The sequence below is a fragment of the Trachypithecus francoisi genome, unplaced genomic scaffold, assembly GCF_009764315.1.
Source record: "Trachypithecus francoisi isolate TF-2019V2 unplaced genomic scaffold, Tfra_2.0 Lachesis_group12, whole genome shotgun sequence".
NCBI classification, from domain to species: domain Eukaryota; kingdom Metazoa; phylum Chordata; class Mammalia; order Primates; family Cercopithecidae; genus Trachypithecus; species Trachypithecus francoisi.
In genome coordinates this window covers 119,640,304-119,660,373 of record NW_022681457.1, presented here as the reverse complement: position 1 = coordinate 119,660,373, position 20,070 = coordinate 119,640,304, and the positions used below count along the sequence as shown (strand labels likewise).

Below are 20,070 nucleotides of genomic sequence, written 5' to 3'. Positions count from 1 at the left end.
CCTCCTCTCCTGGCCACTCGTGACTCTGGAGAAGTCCCCAGCCAGTTCCATGCTCACTATCAGGCCTGTCCCAACTCAGATGGGCCCTGGGGAGGCCCCTGTGGCCTCCAGCAGCCCTTGAGCACCTCCCTGGGCTGAAGGCATTAAGAGCCCTTTGTAAGAACACTGACAGCCTGGGGACCAGAGGCTGCCCGCACCCTGCAGAGCTAAGTGCATCCTCCCTGGGCAAGACCAGGCCACCTCAGCAGCTCCCAGCAGGCAGGTGTGGTCCTTGGTAGCTCACAGAGTCCTGTGTGGCTCCTCGTCAAGGATATAGGGGGACTCAGAAGCTGTTCCCTGAGTGTCAGCTTAAAGCTCCCCCCTCCGCCAATTACAGAGCTATGGGGGTCCCGGCAGCATGTGGCAGAGTCCGCGCCATCCAGCAGGGTGGGAGCCGCAGTTCTACGGGCAGCACCTGTGGGCCGGGCGCACCACTCCCCTCCATCGAGAGGCAGAGGACAGTGTGTGTAGGTCCAAGGTCGGGTTACCTTCAGGAGGGACTGGCCAGGAGCCAGGGGCACCAGTGAGACCGGACAGGGAGAGAGTTTGGAGTAGAAGACCTCGGTGGAGACACTGCCCAGCTTCATGGCCCTACAGGCCCCTCATGGGACCAAGGAGAGCATTTTGGTAGCAACATTCGTCTTTGGCTGTGCAGTGGAAGTGACTTTGGCAGAAGCGCCCTGTCCCGCCCTCCCTGGTGTGTGGGAGAGGAATTCAAGGGTGTGTGTTCCTCACACTTAGAAAGGTCTGGACTGTTTAATTAGGAGGTGGCTTGTGGATGTGAGAGGTCCAGGGGCCCTGCAGGTAGCACTTTGGATGACCTTCAGGTGACTTTGTTCTTGGCTACTCTGATACAAGTTTCTATTTGCTTTTTTTTTCAAAAGAAATGGCCCATATCACGATGTCCGCATGGTGCCAGGCCCGGTGCAGGCTGCGCCGCTGCCTGCCGCTGCCTGTTGACTTTGCGGTGTGTTTATCCCTGGTGTGTGTGTACGTGAGGGAACGCGCTCTCCCCACGGCGCACCTCCCGTTTCTGCGGAGGGCTTTGTTCCACGATGGCCACCTGACAGATACCCCTCCTGCTGGTGCTTAGAAATATTTACTCTCCCCCCGACGCCCTCAAACGGTGCTCCCCGCACACCCGGCAGGATCTCGCCCGACCTGGTTTTCCTTGTGACTTCGGGCACCGATTCCCTGGCTTTGGTAGCAACATTCGTCTTTGGCTGTGCAGTGGAAGTGACTTTGGCAGAAGTGCCCTGTCCCGCCCTCCCTGGTGTGTGGGAGAGGAATTCAAGGGTGTGTGTTCCTCACACTTAGAAAGGTCTGGACTGTTTAATTAGGAGGTGGCTTGTGGATGTGAGAGCAGACACCTTTGGGTTTTGTTGCTTCCATGAGATGGGGCAGGGGCCAGCCATGTGTGTCGGTGCCTTCGGGAGCTGACATTGGAACTGGGCAGGAGGCCACCACCTCCTCTGTGAAGGACAGAGAGAAGGAAGCAGGGGGTGGAAATTAGGTGGCAGCCACAACTGCCTGAAATGAGCGATGTCTGTCAGTCAAGGAGGTTTCTCCCCACCTCCAGCCACCTCAGCTGGGGCCTTTGGGCAGAAAAAGTGACATCTTCCCCTAAGCAACCTTCCCAGAATTTTCCACGTGTCCCGAAAGAGCTGATTGCCGTTTCCCTTTGGTTTTTGCCTTCCCCGAGGTGGCCCTGGAGGGAGAAGTGACTTGCGGGTGCCCCTTTCTCTGAGGACTTCTTCCTCTTGCCGACTGCCTGGCCTGTCTTCCGAGTGCCGTGAACAGGGGCCTGAGACAGGACAGGAGCACCAGGCTTCAGGTCTGGGATCCCTCTGTAGTTCCAGACACGAGAAGGACCTTCTGCTGAGTCCCCTTCCCAAGCCACTCACACCAACCAGGCGGCCCTGCTAGCCCTTTTCCCTCCACGCCCCTGCAGTGAGCGCGGCCAGAGAAGGCCTGGGTCAGAGAAAAACAGGAGTGCCAGCGTCATGCCAGTGGGATCCCAGGTCAGGCCTGGGTCAGAGAAAAACAGGGATGCCAGCGTCACGCCAGTGGGATCCCAGGTCAGGCCTGGGACGGCCCATGCGTGTGTGTTATCTCTGATGGTCCTGAATTTCGTGTGTATAATTGTTCACTTTCACACTGGTAATTAAGTGTTATGAATCAGAGTGATTTGATTTTACTGTCATGTCCACAGTATTTATTTACTGAAAAAGAACAAGTAGTGACATTTTAGCAAAGATAACAAACAAAATCCGAGGAGGATCGGTGTCATTTTGGCCTCCCTACGTGGTGGCCAGGAGCGTGGTGTTGTGGCCACTCTGAGCTCAGAAGCGGGGTTCCCCTGGAGGAGAGGGGATCTGGGAGTGGAGTGAGCAAAGGGATCTCGCCAGGTAGCAGCCCCTGCAGGAACAGGGTGTGCGTCTCTCGAAGGACGGGTTTGAAATAACAGTCACGTGGATTATTCTTACTGTCATTTTGGGGCACCATGGAAACCATTTTCTTTCTACTCTGAGAACAAAGTTCTTGTTCTGGACAATTCAGTTGAAACAAAAGAAAATGAGAAAGTCGAATTTCCTTTCTCTTTTTATCACAAGAGACAAGCTGCCAGGCAACACTGGGCTTTGGGGTGACTGGGGAGGGTCGGGGGCCCTTCTCTGCCTGACGTGGGGCTGACGTAGATGACAGCACGACTCTTTGGGGACGAGGGACGGGGCAGGGAGCACGTGAGGCACCCACGTGCTTTGGGTTCAAGGTTGTGGGGCAGCCTGGCTTCAAGCGGGAGCTTTCCGTTAGCAAAGCAGGAATGAGGGTGGGGGTCGGGAGCTGACTTTCCTCCAGCCTCAGTCGCTGGTTCGAAGCCTGCACTCCTTCCACAGGGAGGCTGACGCTGTTTGGGGAGAGCTGCCCCCTCCTCTCTCCCTCCTGTGTATTAGGAATAGTCACTGACTAAACCCACTTTGTTCCCGGGTGCTGTGGGGCACCCTGAGATGTGCCCTGAGTCCGATGCCCCACTTCCGACCTGGTTCAGCCTGTGCGTGGCTGTGTGTGTGCCCCAGGTGTGTGGAAAGGCTCCCCTGGGCTTCATCTCAGGAAGGGTGTTTGTCAGGAAGGGCACCTGAAATTCCTGGCCTCCTCTATCTGGACACAGCCGGGTTCAGTCTCTTCCCAAATATCACACCCCGCCTGCCGCCACCGAAGCCCACCTGCCAGGAAGAAATCACCCGTGAGGGCATTTGATCGCCCTGGGGTCTGCAAAAACAGTGGTTTTGATCATTTGTTGAGTAAATCTGACATTTATCATCGTGCTGTTTGTTTTGCTAATTAAGAGGTGGCTGCCCAGAGGGAGGAGGCAGTGGGTGAGGCGCTGGGTGAGGCCACCTGCCCCCAGCTGGGCCTTCAACTGTGTGCCCAGGGCCCTGAGGCTCAGGACCTGCTGGGGCGGGATCCTGCAGGACCCCCAGGGGAGGCACTGGAGGCACTTTCCTCAGTGCATCGGCCACTGTCTCCCACCCAAGGTCTGCTTGTTTCTTTGTTGACTGTGTCTCCCCAGAAAGGCTCTCGACCGCATCACTGGCCCCGCCTGTAATCAGAATGCTGATGAGTAAGTGCCTCTGCCTCTGCTTAAGAGGCCAGGTGAAAAATGTGAATGTGAAATGATGGGGTTTCAATTATTTGAAGAATGTACTGAAGTGGACGACCTCACCCCCGGCGTTATTTACTGAATATTAATGTGTGTTTATTTGTTCAATCAACAAATGCTCTGTGTCTGGGCCAAGGCCTGTGGGAAGCTCCGGGGTCACAGGGGAACCAGCCCAGAAGCCTTGGGCCACACCAGTTATCTGGTACTACCATCATGGGACCCCCAAGCTGGTGCCTCGAGGGTCCCCAGAGCCCACTGAGAGTCTTTGGCAGGGCCAGGACCTGCCAATCTCCCCTGTGGACCGGGAGCTACACAGCAGCCAGGGCCAGGACCTGCAGTCTCCCCTGTGGACCAGGAGCTACACAGCAGCCAGGGATGGGTGAGAGTAAGCCCAGCCTGCACCCTCAGAAGATGAGAAATGGGCACACATGTAATATGGAATTTCATCCAAAACGCCCAGCCTTGAAGAAAGGCAGGATTTGCGAGGAAGTAAAGTCCCCCTGTATGTGTTTGCAATACTGATGCTCTTCTGTTCCTGAGTGGGAGGAATGAGAAACACATTTGCAGGTCCATTTTGGTCCCAAGTGAAAGGATAACAATGGAGTGGGGTGGGGGCAGCCCAGCCAGGCATCCTGGGACAGCAGGAAGGGCAGTGCTATGGGGCTTTAGTCTCCGACATCACAGCACAAATGTCCATGATGGGCTTTTAAAGGCACCACGAGGCAGGCATAAGCATGCAGCACCCAGAACCAGCTTCCCCACGTACCGGGGAGCACTGGAGGGCCCCATGTGCTGAGATCTAGTTCAGTCCGATGGCAGGAGGGGCAAGGGCAAATTTGCTCCAGGGTTTTTGCGATATGGCCAGATCCACAGGGCAGGGTAGGGAATCACCCAGGCCACCCCTTCCCACATACGAACCCCAGCCCCTTCTCCCTTCCTCCTGAACGTCCCCTCACCAGTAAATATTAACATGACTTGCTGCAGGAGATTGTGTGTGAGCTTTGCACACACAAATGCCCCCTACAGCTTAGTTTTTGCCTGAAGTCCTAGACAGGGCCTTGGCCTCTAAGGATGGGGGGCATCTGTGTGGCCAGCCCATCTGGGCTCAGCAGCTTTTGGAGCGGGCTGGGTGCCTGCGGAGCTTTGCTTCTCTGGGAGTTCTGGCTGGATTTTGAGCCAGAAGATCCTGGACAGACACTTCCAGGCTCTGGATTAATGACCAGGCTCAGGGTGTTAGGAGGAGACCCTAAGGAGTCAGTCCCTTCATCCAGACTTCACGCTCTGGCCCACTCGTGTTCCGATTGGGCAATCTCTTCATGATGGATGTGGGTTTCGGGACTGGGTTTGGGGAAGTAGGAGGTCCCATTGGAGGCTCCACCTTCCTACAGTTTTCACGGCAGCGGGTGGGGCTTGGTGCTGGTGCAGGAGCTGGAGTGAGACCCCTCCGTGGGTCCTGGGCTGGGAAACCAAGGTGAGCTTGGCCATAGGTCTGAGCCCAGGCAGAAGTGACCCCGTTTTAACCAAGCCCCAGTTCCTGCCCCGGATGGATTGTCGAGGCTCCTGGGACTCTGCTTCAGTCCCTTTCAGTCTCTGTGGCCTCACGAGCAAACAGGAAATCAAGGTCAACCCAGAGACAGACACACATAGCTGCCTTGTTTCCATCAAGACCTCGGTGCTCAAAGTGTGGTCCCTGCGCCAGCAGTAATGGCCTCCCTGCAGGTTTGTTGGAAATGCAGAACCTTGGCCCCCCTCCCGGACTCACTGAGTCACCACGTGCACTTGAGTGAGATCCCTGGTGATTCATGTGCACAGCAGAGTTTAGGAAGGATCCGGCCAGGCGGCGAGCACCCAGCAGACGCAGCGGCCAGACGGCGAGCACCCAGCAGACGCAGCGGCCAGACGGCAAGCACCCAGCAGACGCAGCGGCCAGACGGCGAGCACCCAGCAGACGCAGCGGCTTACGAGGGGACAGTTCTGGGTGTGTTGCAGGCATTGGGAGAGTCACCAATGTTCCCTGCAGCTGTGGAAGGATGTGCTGCCTTCCTGCCCGCCCCACCTCCAGGGTTGACCTCCTGAGGCTTTGGGCTCCTGCTCGGCCACCAAAGGGATGGAGCAGCAGCTCCCACCAGTGCCAGGTCTAGCCATTCCTAGGAGATCCTCAGGCTGCCTCGTGGTTCTGGGATTCAGGAAGAAGGGGCACCTGCCAGCCACTGGAGGCTGGTTTGAACCCAGAAGTGTTTGACATAGCCCTCCTCTGTAGAAGCAGAACTCATGTGTCCAGCACCCACTGCTCAGTGGGCTGGGTGCTCCCTTTGCACCCCGGAGCTGTCCACAGTCATGGACCTCCACACTCTCCATCCCATCCGGCTCTGGGGGACCCCAGGATGGCAGGCAAGGAAGACTCAACCCAGAGAGCTCCCGTGGCTCAGGCATATTCTGGGAAGTGCGCCCACTCAGCCTGGGAGGAGGTGCAAGCCCCCGCCCCCAACAATGTCTGCTGAGTGCATAGAAAAATGTGAAAGTGAGTGCCCCTCCCACATGTCAGTCTGTACTCAGGGAGGGGGTGGTCAGGAAAGCTCTCAAGTCTTTCCTGGGTGCCTGAGACCCAAGGGCAGAGGCCGGGGGCTGTGGGCTCCCCTAACTGCATGTTGGTGTTGCCTGGGGAGCATGGGAAATACAGGTGCCAGGCCTGCCTCGGAGATGCTGGGCTGGGGCCAGGGAGGACGACCAACCTGCCTGTTTGCCCAGGAGCATCCCAGTGTCGGACCCAAAGTCCTGGCAAACCCCTCTGGCATCAGGCATGTGGAAGCTCCCAGGAGATCCTAATTTACAGCCTGGGCCCAGAACAGCTGACCTAGAAAGGAGGAGTGGAGAGCCCACCTGGATGTCCTGTCCCACACCTGCACCAGACTGCCGGGCAAGGGACAGGTGGGAGGGCTGAGGAACAAGGGCTCCCAAAGCACTCGTCCGGCCTTCCGCAATGCTCAGTGCACCCTGAGGGGCTATTTAGGATGATCGTTGAGGGCATTTGGTCACTCAGCAGACGACTGGCACATCTTGGGCCCTGCAGAGGTGTTCACTGGTACCTCCCGGCGCAGCATGCTTCCTTCTGTCTGTCCCGTGCCCCTTTCACCCTGGAGCTGAGTCCCACCATGAGCCCTCCTCACTGGCCTGCCGTAGGGGCAGCTGGCACTCAGTGGTTGAGCTCTTAGATCACCCTATTATTCCTTATCCTTTAAATTCCAACAGAGGGGAAGGGGCAGACCACAGCAGGTGTCGGGGGCCTCGGCACCGGTTCTAGTTTCAGGGAGGGAGGCTGGGGCAGGTCTGATAATATCAAGGCTGGACTCTGCAGCGTCCGGCCACCCTCTTCCTGCCACACACCACCGTCTCCCCGCCACACGCCACCATCTGCTCGCCACACATCAGGGCTTGATATTCTCAGTCCCGCGTTTTATCATCTAGATGCCAAAACTTGTTCCTGGCCTGCCCTTTCACTCCAAGGTTCCCAGATGCATGTTCCACTGCCCACGCCACCTCCACGGTTGGGTGGGCTCGACCCGGGCACCTGGCCTGGCTCTGGGCGCCTCTTCTGCTCCATTCTGCATGGAGAGTTCTGCATGAGGCCAGGAAGCTTTGCCGCGCTTCCCCACTCAGGAGCTTCTGGATATTTCTATGGAGGCCGAACATGGCACGTCTAAAACCGCGAGCGCGCCAGTCAGCGGATGCTCTGAGGAGTATTCCCGTGCAGCCAGCAGCACCCGGCACCTCGGCGGGGCACACAGCAGCGGGATTTGGAGAGAGACGGGGCCCTGTGGGATGGTGCAGAGCCTGAGGCCACCATGGGGACAGGGATGCAGAGAAACCCACCGGCCTCGGCTCCAGGAGCAGCCGGCAGTGCCATGCAGGAGTCACAGCACAGACCTCCCATTTCCCCCAGCACCGTGACATCAGCCCTAGACGTTTTTAGCCCAAGAATGCCATGAAATCCTGCACTATCTTCGGCCCGGCTCGGAGGCACGGGTATATAAGGAATTTTAGAAAAAAGGAGAGAGAATGACTAAGAATACCTCCCTGATGGCTCTCCTTTACTTCCTTAAGGGGTAATAACTCCACTGCAGCCCAGCAGAGGGGACTTTCTTTAAATAGAGCATTCTGATTCACAAGCGAAAAAGGAAATAAATATTTTCTTTTCATATTCGAGAGACATCTGTGAATACCAACTTCTTAAATAGCATTTTGCCAATCACATCCCACACGCCCCCCGTCCCAGTGACACCGAGAGCCCACCCTTACTCAGGAACCGACCGCTGGTACCAAGAGACCTGAAAACATCATCAGGGTTGCCAGAAGCAGGAGGGAGAAGGGCTTCTGCGTGGGGGCGTGGCCCAGCCTCCCTCTGGGCTCCTCAAGGCTCCCTGTGAGAACAGGGTGCTCCAGAGCCTCCTGCCCTTTTCCCTCCTCCCTTCCTTCCTTAGGGAGGAGTGGACATGAAAATAAGGAGTGGACATGAAGGGAGTATGACAGAGGCATGTGGCCTCTGTGTCGGCCTGGCAGGCACCTGCTGTGCGCCCTGGTCTCTGTGAGGCTCTGTCTACACTGGGACCCTCCCAGCTGTACTGTGATTAGGACATGGCCACCCTGGCTCTGACAGGGGAACCGGGGGGTGAGAAGGAAGGAATAGCTCCCGGCCCCCAGGTTTGTCCATGCAGGGACCCGAGGTGGTTGGGGTCCCGCTCAGTGACCCCAGCAGGAGCTCACTGGGGGTAGCCAGGCTCCTGCCAGATGGGAGAGATACAGGTGAGCTCCAGCAGGGGCGGGAGCTGGGCCCAACCCGGTTCCCTCCCGCACTAACAGCATGTAGGTGGGCAGTCTCAACTCTGTGCCTTGCAGACCGATTGCCTAGGCCCAGCGCCTCGTGCTTCTGCCTGAACATGGCTCTGTCCTCTGCAGGTCCCTGACCCAGCCAGGCCCTGGAACTTGACTTCAGGACAGTCGATGGCCTTCTCTAGGCTCGGGGGAATTCTGTGTCATAAACATGACCTCAGCCCCACTTTTACTTAGGAGCTGCTGTCCTCTTCTTTGAAAGCAGGTCCCAAACCCAGCCCCATGGGCCCTTGTAGGGCCTGAGAATGCTGGGGGCACCCGGCAGGGAGTGAGGCTCACCACCCGATACCTCTTCCTGAAGCTGGGGTTCTTCAGTGGCCCCAGGGTGCGCGTGGCACCAGAGATGGGTTCAGCCAGGAACCCCATGGGTTCCTGACCCAGATGGTCAGCCTGTGAGACCCCCACCCAATTCCAGCCCCATTCTCTACCTCCTGGCTTAGAATTCCTGCGGTAGGTCCCAGGAATCTGCATTCTAAGAAGCAATCATTGTGGATTCCAGCCCAGGAGGAGGCCCTGGGAAAGGGGCCCACCCTGAACTTCCTTCCTCTCGTACCCATGGGAGCCCAGAGAGGCTGTTCCTGAAGGTGCAGCGGCCGACGGGTAGCAGCAGAGCCTTTCCTGACCACAGGCCTCAGCAGGGCAGGTGGAAGGAGCAGAAGCTGGGGCTTCGAAGAGGAGGGCACCGGGGGCCACTGGGGGACCCCACTGTTGCCCAGGGGCTCTAGGCAGTAGCTGAGGCTGGGGGTGGGCTTCCCACCACTGGTTCATCGTCATGGCTGCTGTCCCGGCCACAGCTACACAGGGTGGCCCGAGGCTGACCAACCACGCGCCCCCCAGGCATGGGGTGATGGCTGGGATAGGAGGGGCTCCTTGTCGTACCTGAGTCCCACTTGGGGCATCACTGTCTCCTCCCCCTCCCAGTGCAGTTATGAACTGGGCTCCAGGGAGGGAGTCACGTGGGACCACGGGCTGGGTGGACCCAGGACAAGAGCCCAGAGTCCTGACCCCAGGTGGGCCCTTTCTGCCCCTGCAGCTCCTGGATATCAGCTGTGAGCAGGACAGGCCCCTCCCTCCTGTGTGCCCCCAGCCATCAGAGAGGCCCCAGGCCGTTGTAGGCACTCAGTCCGATTGTCCCTTGGGTGATCCTACAGCCTTGGCATCCTGGAGGAGCCAGGCAGGGCTGGCACAGGCCTGAGAAGTAGCTCATTCGCCTCTGGTACCTGCACCCACAGTGCGGTCCCTGCAACGCTGTGCTGGGGTTAGCTTTGTGCCACCAGGTGGTGGCCTCTGAGGGTGGCAGAAAGCAACTGGACCCACTAAGACTGAAGAATCTACGGTACAGGTCATTTGTGCTTGAGATCTTTTAATTTCGAGTAATTTCCCAGCAGCAGGCTTCGCAGGGAACAGAATGGGTGGGGAGGGCAGCCCCTCCTGAGGGTGGGTGGCTGTGACCTGGTGGCTCCCTGGGGAGGCCCCCTGAGGCCTGTGGGCCAGGTCCTGGGTGGCCCTCCCTCCCCTGGGTCAGACGCAGGTCCCACGTGTTCCAGGCCACAGAGGTTTCCCCGGGTCAGGGACAAGGGTCAGGGGACGTGCGCGTGAACCTCACACTCCTCAGGAGGCAGCAGCAGGTCCCACTGCCCTCCCGCCAGGCCTGGCTGCTGGTCAGAGCTTCTCCTGTGGCAGGAATTCTCAAGGGCCAGGTCATCAGCTGGGGTAGGAATGTGTTCTCAGGGTGGTACGGGCCACCTTGGCCTCAGTCAGAGATGAGGGAGATGCAACTGCTCACGGACCCGCTGAGAGGCAGCGACCTGAGGAGCCCCCCCGCGGGCCGCCTGTCTCTGCTGCCTCCTGCACGCGGGGAGACTCTGCTCGGGACAGGGCCGGGAAACTCCATGCATTCTCTGGACCCCCGAGCTGCAGTGTGGTTGGGTTGTTGTGATTAGGCACCCGCCTTGAGGGACCTGGTCAACCCAGGGTAGCGTCTCTCTGGGGTGAGGAGTTTATCTGAGTGCCTGAGAAGGCCCTTTGGAGAATGGCTGCAAGACGGCACCCTTGCCTGCCTGGAGGGTTCGTTCTGCACGCGCCTGGCTGGGCCTTTCCTGTCGTGTAGAACATATGTAAGTAGAATGGCCTCAAAGTGGCTATTCTCACTCAGCTGCCAGGATGCCACGAGCGTGTCTGCTGTGCAGGGGAGCGTGGTCTCTTCTTGCTTTTGCAGCTCCGGGCCCACCTGGAGTGCTTGGCGTGGCACTGGAACATGGCCTCCTGGGATGCGTGGGCAGCACCGCCGTGCTTTCCAGGGAGCTGGCTTGGTGAGTGGGCCCCACTCTCCCCTGCCGCATGAAGAATGGCACCAGCCTCCGGCAGCAGCCGCCCAGGAGCTGTCGTGAGCCCACTCTGGTCCCCCGGTCCCGGCTGCGCCTCTTGCCACGGGCTGGGGCAGGGATTACCAGCTGCACGCAGGCTGCGGGAACTCCCTTTGTCTGGCTTTCGGCAGAGTCGGCAGAGTTCCTTCCTTCTGGGCTAATGCCCAGTTTAATTGTACATCCCATTGTGTCGTCTCTGTTCAATCATGTTCAAAAATACCTACGTCCACTCCGTTCCCATTTAGATCTCTCTAAAGTCCATTCCGGCTTATCAGCACTGTAATTTCACGAGCAGAGCTAAGATTTCTGCCATTTAGGCCCCAGGCATTGTCTGTCGCGGCAGCAGCTGAGATAAACCCTCACCCAGAACAAAGTCGAAATGACCTTTTACAAGTGGAAGCGGCCTTGTTTCCCTCTAGACTAATTTATCAGCCTTCGTTTCAGCCCTGGCGCTCGGCGGAGGCTGGAGAGAGTGCTGTGCAGGGTGGAGGCGGAGGGGGATTGGGATGCTTGGTTGCTCTGCAGTTTCAACAGGCACCTCTGGATCCGCCGGGACAGAAGTTGCCAACGGCCGTGGGGTGCCGCTGAGCAGCTTGCCCGTGGGTGGGGAGCCACAGCCAGGTGTCCCCCAAAGAGCGTGGGGGGTCTCAGGGCCTGGGGCAGGGGCACAAAAATAAAACCTAGTGTGAAAACAACAAGCCAGGCTGGAAATACGTGAACATAAGCAACATGAAATGGCCGGGCCCCCAGAGCCCCTTGCCAGTGGGGCTCCGCTGAGCTTCTCGGTAACAGCTCACGTGTTCCACCTGCAGAGGCTGGCCAGCTCGGTCCTCCCCTTCCTGCCCACCCCAGCAACAAGGGTCTCTAGGCAGGAACAAGAAGGGAGGAGAGGCTGCTCAGGCTCCTGGGTCAGCCAAAGTCCCATTTCCGGGAGGTTCCAGTTGTCCTGGCTCCTGGAGCTACGTTTGCACAGAAGCTGCCGGGTCCCCTTGAAGCAGCCTCGTCCCATGGGGCGGGCCTCTGATGAGCCTCTCTAGCGCATGAAGAATCGCTGGGGGCTGAGAAGCACAAGTCTTGCTCGGCCAGGAGCCCTAGCTGCACTCGAGCCCCTCTGCTGGCCTTTGGCGCCTGCCCACGTGGACATGTACGCCATGCAGTCTTCACGTGGACATGTGCGCCCTGCGGTCTTCACGTGGACATGTGCGCCCTGCGGTCTTCACGTGGACATGTGCGCCCTGCGGTCTTCACGTGGACATGTGCGCCCTGCTGTCTTCACGTGGACATGTGTGCCCTGCTGTCTTCACGTGGACATGTGCGCTCTGCTGTCTTCACGTGGACATGTGCGCCATGCTGTCTTCACGTGGACATGTGCACCATGCGGTCTTCCTGGAGAGACCACGGTGGACCCTGTCTTAAGTCTGAGCTCTCAGAGGTGACCCTGCCCCTCGAGGGCTCCAGAACAGCTGTGCGGTGATCCCGGGGTAGGGATGTCCTTGTGTTCCGTCTCTCTCCCCCGACCAGGGGAATGCAGAGGCTCCAGGCATCCCAGGGTCTTGCTGGGGAAGGGACCTCACTTACCCCTGCTGCACACGGGTGAGCACTGAGATATCAGACTGGAAGTCAAACATGGGACCTTCTTCATTGTATCCCACCACAGAGGCTGAGGCTCACCTGCCTTTCCAGTAGAGGGAACAATCCCCGTGATGACTGCCCAGGACCTGAGGGGCAGAGGCTCTCCTCACAGCCACTGAGTCAAGGGCCTGGGGAGAGGGGCCTGGGGGACTGGCCGGCCGGCCGCGGCTGTGATGGACGTGGGCTGGAGCCTGCACACCCGCAGAAAACCACGGGCTCCACTGAGGCCCTTAGCCAGGGCCCTCCTTTAGGCTTAAGGTGGATTTTTAAACAGCTTGGAAGTCCTGCGTGGGATCTGAAGAACAACTCAAGTATCCCCGGCACCCGTGGCCCTCCTGGAAATGCAGAGAGTGGTGCTTGTCCTACCTCCCACTGAGTGGACAGGGCTGGGGAGTCACAGGGCGAGTGTCTCCTGCACCTGACCTTGGCCTCCACCCTGATGGTGCTGCCTGTGGACTCAGCACAGAGCTTCAGACCTGACCACGGGAGAAGACGAGAACAAGAGCCAAACCAGGGGCAGAGGAGGAAGAGGAGCAGGAAGGAGGAAGCAGGGAGAGGAGGAGGAGGAAGAGGAGGGGAAGGAAGGGGAGGAGAAGGTGGAAAGCTGAAAGCTGAGTCCAGGGTCACCCCTTAGCTGGAGTGGGGACTCCGGGGAAGGCCAGCTGCCCAAATGACTGAAGTCTCGGGTGGCAGACGGACGTCACAACCCCTGCGTTTTGCTAGTATAGACCACGTTGCCTTCTTTTGAGGAGGACAGGGATGGAAAAAGGGGTCTGGGCTTCATTTTTATAAAAGCCTTCAAACTCCATTCATAGGATCATAGGAGCTGCTGGGCTGAAGAAAAATGTATTTCCCTTTCCTCTAAAATTCGCTTTGTCATGGGGATTACTTCAGTTGCACTGACTTGAAGCTCACACAGAGATGAACAAGATGCAGCCTCAGCGCTCAGAGGCAGGTGTCCAGTCCACAGAGAGGTGGCCTTGAAGTCCAGTAGTCCAAGCCACAGGAGCTAGCCTCATCCTGGCCCCACACCAGAGCTCCCACCGCAGGGCCCAGCCTCCTGCTCACTGCGATATTCCCTCGTGAGACCTGGGCCCTTGCAGTCATCAGGAATGATGTCAGCTGTGGGGAGGACGAGAGGGCCGCCCGGGGCAGCTGCCCTCTGAGGGACTTACTCCTTCTGAGCATGGCCTTGGGGGCTGGGAGCCCCGGCTCTGATGTTTCTCCAGTGACCCCTGGCAGGTTGGGGACCCCAGCCACATCCAGCACCTGCAGGGCAGGACCTCCCACTTAGATGCTGGTGACACATTCTTCAGCTGGAGCCGAGTAGGGTCATGTCTGTCCTGCTTCCACGCAGGCCCTCTCCCGCCTGGCCTCTGTTTCTACCTCGGGTTGGCGCCTCCCACCCTCTTCTGTGTCCACTGTTGAGCCCGCGGCTTCCTGGATCCCACATGAGCTTAGGCGCTGACTCAGAGGCCTCCGCCTCTCAGTGGGACCTCCAAGTGGAGCCCTCGAGCAAGGGGTCCAGTTCCTGTAGTGTTCTCACTTCACAGGTGCCTGTACATAATAGTGAGTCCCACACGTCCACAAGGCAGGGATGCCCTCACAGTGGAGAGGTCCCCACTGTCTTCTGGGGTTAGGAGGGCTTTCCATCTGCCTCAGGGAGGGAAAGCACATCCAGGAAACGCACCAATGTCCTTGGAGATGCCCCCTGAAGGTGTGCAAAGGGCAGCCTGGCCTTGCCCCTTCACCCATGTGACCTTATGGTAGACTTTCACCCTCTTGGTGTTACATGAGGGGAAACTGAGCCAGAGAAAGAGCACACGATGCTGCTGATGGAGCAGCTGTGACCAGGACATCAGGTGTCAGCTGCAGACTGGATGGCCTCCCGCTTCCCCCATCTTCAGGGAGCAGGTGCATCCTTCATGCTGGGGGATCCTGGGGGAGGCTGGGAGAACTTGGCTGCCCTGCAGGGCCCCTGTGCACTGGGCTTCACCGAGAGGCAGAGGTGGGTCAGGGCTCAGTTCCCTTGGTCACAGGTGACTTCAGAACCCTAGAAGAGCAGACACCTGCTTGAGCCTAAGTGGGCCTTTTGCATTTTTGCTGTCTGGCTGTGCTGCCCATGTCCCTTTAAGGTCTGCAGGTGAGGAGAATGTGTACCGTCTAAAGGTGAGGGACAGTGTGTGCCTTCTGCACACTCCTGCTTCCTCCTTTTCAACCTCAGTAGCTTTGTGAAGTTTTCGAAAAGCAATATGCAGGTTTTTGAGGTGCCTGCATCATCGGGCTGGGGCCCTGGCACCACAGAAAGAGGAGGACTGCTCAGACTCAGGCTCACAGATGCTGCTGAGACCTTGAGCAAGCTGTCGTGGCCTCTGGGCCTCAGTTTTCCCACCTGCTAAATGAGGAACTAAGAGGAGCATCTTGCTGGCCCCACCCAATTCCAGCCTGTGGTCTGAGTACTCTGATAGCCAAGAGGTGCAGAGATGAAGAACGGGGCTGTTGGTGCGCGGAAGGAATTTTCTTTGACGGAATCTGAAGAAAAGTGGAAAATTTTCTACTGGGCGTACCCTCGCCCCCAGCCTGGAAGCTGTGTTCTCCCAGACTGGCATTCTTCATCCCTGATGAATTTGCTGTCACGTGGGGTCACCAAGATAAAGCAGGGTAGTTGCACGCCATCCGCTCCCTCGCCCCGGGCTGAGTGGGAAAGCCACTCTCTGAGAACCTCGTCGTCTGTTGCTTTGATGATTTTCTCAAAGAAGTTAAGCCATGGGTGGTGGGGGGCCAGGGCTTTGGTGGTCATCCTCGAGACGGTTGCGTCCCATGCCACAGGTGGATTTAGTGAATGATGAGGCAGTCTGAGAAAGGTACGTTGCCACCCACACAACCGTTGAGTTCTCATTCTATGTTTGCGTTCCAATAGACTAGCTTAGGTGAACAAAGAGTGAGAAGTGCCTGGCACACTGCTGTGACCGAGAGGCAGGTGCTTATGAGCCCATATTACGGCCGTAGGGGTGCTGCCGCAAGGTGCCACATGCGTATGGCCTGCCCATGAGATGGCAGGTCCGGAGGCCAGAAGCCCCTGGTGGAGGTGTCAGCCTCGCTCCTGCAGAATCCTCTGGGGCGGGGTCCGTCCATTTCTCTCCCCGGGGGCCAGGGTGTGCTGCTAATCTTCCCCATGCTTTGGCTTGCAGACACAGCTCCCTCAAGGTCTCTGGCTTTATCTTTATGTGGCCTCCTTCCTGCATGTGTCTGTGTCCACACGTCCCCTTTGGGTAAAGATATTAGTCATGCTGGATTCGGACCACCCTACCTGTGTTAACTCGTCACATCTGCCAAGACCCCGTTTCCAACTCAGGCCGTGTTCTCAGGTCCTGGAGATGAAGGCTTCAGCAGGTGAATTCAGGGGGGCACAATTTACATAGACCCCTTAGATGTCAACTATCTGGGCCTGGGCATTTCCAGGTAGAGCAGGTGACAGAAGGTGGTGCCCCAGTGCACACCTGATCCCTACGTCCCTGCAGCAAACGCTGGCGCCTGAGACCTCCCAGACAGACCCCCTTGAAGGAGACCGCACTGGGATTAGGAAGGGAGGCGTGTAGGCCCAGAAGTGATTAGAACTCAGGGCCAGTGACATATGAATGGTGGTGCCAACTCACGTCTTAACAGTAAGATGCCTTTTTAAGGCTGGCATTTTTAGCCAATTCCAGTATTTTCCATTTGGAGATAATGTTAGTGAAATAAACATCAGAGCAGACTTGGCCGCTCACAGATACCCGTGTCCCTGTGGTGTGTGTGGGTGGTGACTGCCACAGATGAAACATCTGTGTGGGGAAGGGCAGTGGAAATTGGGGTGACTGTGGATCCCGCCTGCTCCCCGGAGGGCTCCTACAACTTTCAGACAGAAAAAAGTTGGTTTGGAGGTAAAATGATGTCATGTGAACATTGCAAAGCACAGGAAGGAATCCCACACTGATCCCTACGGTTCCTGGAGAGGGAACCTTACCGTCCCAGACACACACACCCTCCTGGAAGAGTAGCGGCCACCAGAGAAGTCTCCAAATTCCTTCTAGCCCTCCCCTGTCCCAGGGGAGCCCGTGGCTCCGTTTCCGAACCAGCATGTGGGTGAGGTTTTGGGAATGCTGACAGCTCGGCTGCTCCTTTATTTGTAATTTTAAAAGTCTTCTTTGAGGACGGTGCAGGCTTTCAGAGGCCTGACTTGGCGTTTAAGTAGACGCATGATCTTGTATTCTGCCTTCGGCCCAGCTGGCCCTGGGTTCGCGAACCTGCGGCTGTGGGACGCTCGCCCTGATCCGTCCCGGTTTTGTGGACCTGCGGCTGTGGGTCGCTCGCCCTGACCGGACCCGGGTTTGTGGAGCTGTGGCTGTGGGTCGCTCGCCCTTGAAGGCCCTTGGGACTGCAATTCAAAAACGAAATGGTTAAAAAATGGGCGGGCAGGCAGGAAAGGAGTGGAGGGGATAGGAGCCCAGCGGTTGGCTAATTGGAGAGTGGGACCCCCGTTGCGGGGGGGCCCTCGCCGGGACAATGTGCTCGGAACCAGGAGCTGGGAAGGCCCCGCGGGATTGTTATCGAATTAGTTGAAGTCAGAAGTCCCCTGAATGGGGTAAAGAAGGGAAGGGGAAACGCAGGCCCGGGTATAATGCGGCCTAAATGAGGGCCCCATTCACTGCCCGTGAAAGGCTCCCGTCCTCTTCCCTGGGAGGGTGGGCAAGTTCACTTTTGTTTGCTGGGGGCGGGGCTGCTCTCAGAGTATGTTCTTACCTAGAGCCAGGGGCCGGGGGCAGAAGGGGAAGGGGGCACTGGAAATAATCCCCTGACGGGCAGTGGGAACGGTGCAGTCACAGGGCACCCACCCGAGCCCCCAAGGCGCCTTCTGAGCTCCCTCGGCCCCAAGTTCACCAGAGCACCCGCCGGAGAGACTGCCCCTCAGCAGCCGTCAGGTCCCTCCACTGACATCCGGAAAGATGCTGAGATGTAAGATGGGCCTGTGTGGCCAGTTGCATAGGAAAGAAATGTATCCTAATGGCTGAATTAGAAAAGAATGTTGTTGGAAGGAGGAGAGAAACCCATGAAATACAGAAATGGACCAGCCAGAAACCCAAAAGGCCAGAAAAGCAGAGGTGGGGGGCGGGCACAGCAGGTTACATAGGAAAATAAATAATGAACAAAGTGCTGTGCTCAGTAAATATTTGGTGAATTCGTACATTAATTAATTTTCCAGATGAGATTTTCCTAATCCATTTTTTAAAGAAAATAAGGATTGAGAAGGAAGTGGAATCGGGTTATGAGGGCGGGCTCGGTGGAGGTAAAGGGGACGTGGTATGTGTGGAGCTGGCGGCTGGACACTCCAGGGGCAAGGCTGGAACCGGCTTCCTGGCCAGGCCTCAGTAATTGCCCACGGAGCCGCTGATCTGACGTTCCAGTTTCGTCCCCTGCCCCTTCACCCACCTCCCAACCCTGAAGCCGGTGCAGCAGCATGGACTGGATGGAACCACCTGAATCTCCGAATCCCACACAATGAACCCTCTCCCAGGGGTCTGAACACCGAAGGAGCCCCCAGCCCCCTGCCCTGACTCAGGGGCTTTGCAGAAAACAGCAGTGTGGCCCGGCTCTGCCCTCCCAGCTGTGTGTGACCGGGACCGGGGCTAACAGCCCCACACCTGCGTTCCCCTTTCCCAGTGCTCACAACAGAGGTGCCTCCACTAGTACTGATGCTCCCATTTTCTCCGCAAGGCCCCTCATCGGAGGCCACAGAGATGGGGCGAACCTACTCTGGGAGAACCAACACCTCAAACTGAGCCAGTGGCCCATGCTGACCTGGGCCAGGTCACACCTCTGGAGATCCTCCCTGTGAACCACCACACGGGGCCCTTTCCCAGACAGACCACCAGTGGGCCTGGACCCATGCGTGCCCTTGGGGATAAGCAAGCCCGCGTGTATTTGCTGTTTGTGCAACACGGAGTTCCTCTCGGGGGACTGGGGGTCCTGAGGGCGTGTCTAGGTCAGAAGGCGTGCCCTCCAGGCAGCTCCGAGACAGGAAGTGATTGGAGTGTAGGGGTGAGGTCCCGATCGAGACAGGAATTCATTGGAGTGTAGGGGTGAGGTCCCGATGCCGGGTAGATGCACACGCCTTCGCGCATCCTCAGAAAGTGCCTTCCTGAGTCTGCTCACCCCCCTGGACATGCATGCATGCCTTCCCACGCTCCTGTGCACACACCCCCACCCCGGCCCCTCCACAGAGGACCTGTAGGGAACCCGTGGCCTAGGGTGAGCTGCGTCTGAGGCTTTGGAACCCATGCCTGGATCAGCAGCTTCCCAGATGTGGCATCTGAGCAGGAGGGGCAGAGCGAGGCTGGCATGGCAAAGAGCGAGCCATCCCATGAAATGGGCCAGACAAGGTCACAAGGCACCGGCTGGCTCAAGGCTGGTCAAGAATTCGAGTTTTCTGCAGAGGGAGACACAGCTTGACATCTGGGACCTGTGCAGCTGGGTGGAGTAGAAAGGGATGAGAGGAGGAGGGGCGGTCAGCCCAGGAAGCAGGGTAGGCAGACGGCGACCCAGAGGACCTGTCCGAGAGGTGACATAGAGGACAGCAATGCCGCCTGCGTGTCCCCGCATGGACCTGCTTCCAGGAAGGTGGAAAAGGCCCATGGGATGCAGAGCAGAGGAGACACAGCTGTGGCTCAGCCAGGAAAGGATGGTGTCCTGGTGCAGGGACCTTTGGGGGACGCCTTCTCACGGTGCCAACCCACCAGCCCCGCCCTTTGCCATCTCCGAAAGAGCTACCCGGAAAACGGCCTAGCCCAGCGCCATTGATCCTCTTTTTATGACTTGGAAAGAAATTCACAGCTACAAAATGCAAGGTCATTTGGTTAAGGCCACTGCCGAGCTCGCCATGGTGCATACTCCCGGATGCTTCGGCCCCGCCGGGTTCCTCGCTAAGGGCAAGTTTTATGACCTCGGGAACGTTGGCATTTGTTTATGGCAGATGAGTGAAGTTTTGCTTCCCCCAGAGGCCAGAGTGTTTCCACGGACGGTTTTAAAGGGGAAGCAGGCACGTTTGTGATTAAGTCACCGGGCAGGCATGATGTGGGAGACGATGCCCTTTGGAGCTGCCCACGTGGCGGCAGCAGCCGGAGGTCCCTTTGCCCACTTCTCTGGCCTCTTGTTGGTTTCTTCTTGCCCTGTGCACGCCTGTCACCTGAGACACTGGCACTTGGCATTCGCTCATCCACCAGTGCTCCTCAAACAGGTGTTCTGTGAAGGTGACGGTCCCTATGTGCTGGGGATGCTGGCCTTGGCCACGTGCTGCCTGTGGTCTCCCGGGAGCTGAGGAAAGGAGTTCTGCCTCGCAGAATGAGGCAGGATTCTCCTCTTCCATCCCCCTCTCTAGAGTCAGAATTACCCTGATCATTGCACTCATCTGACTCCAAGGCCGTCTCCAGGGTTTTGAGTGTGAAATAGAGTTGC

The 20,070-nt window shown here is 57.9% G+C and overlaps 1 protein-coding gene across 1 annotated transcript in view; it reads left to right on the top strand.

The window, feature by feature from the left end:
• The window catches only part of LOC117093413 (histone-lysine N-methyltransferase PRDM16-like), a 173,668-nt gene that overhangs the window by 116,557 nt on the left and 37,041 nt on the right, over nucleotides 1–20,070 (top strand). The window lies entirely within an intron of this gene.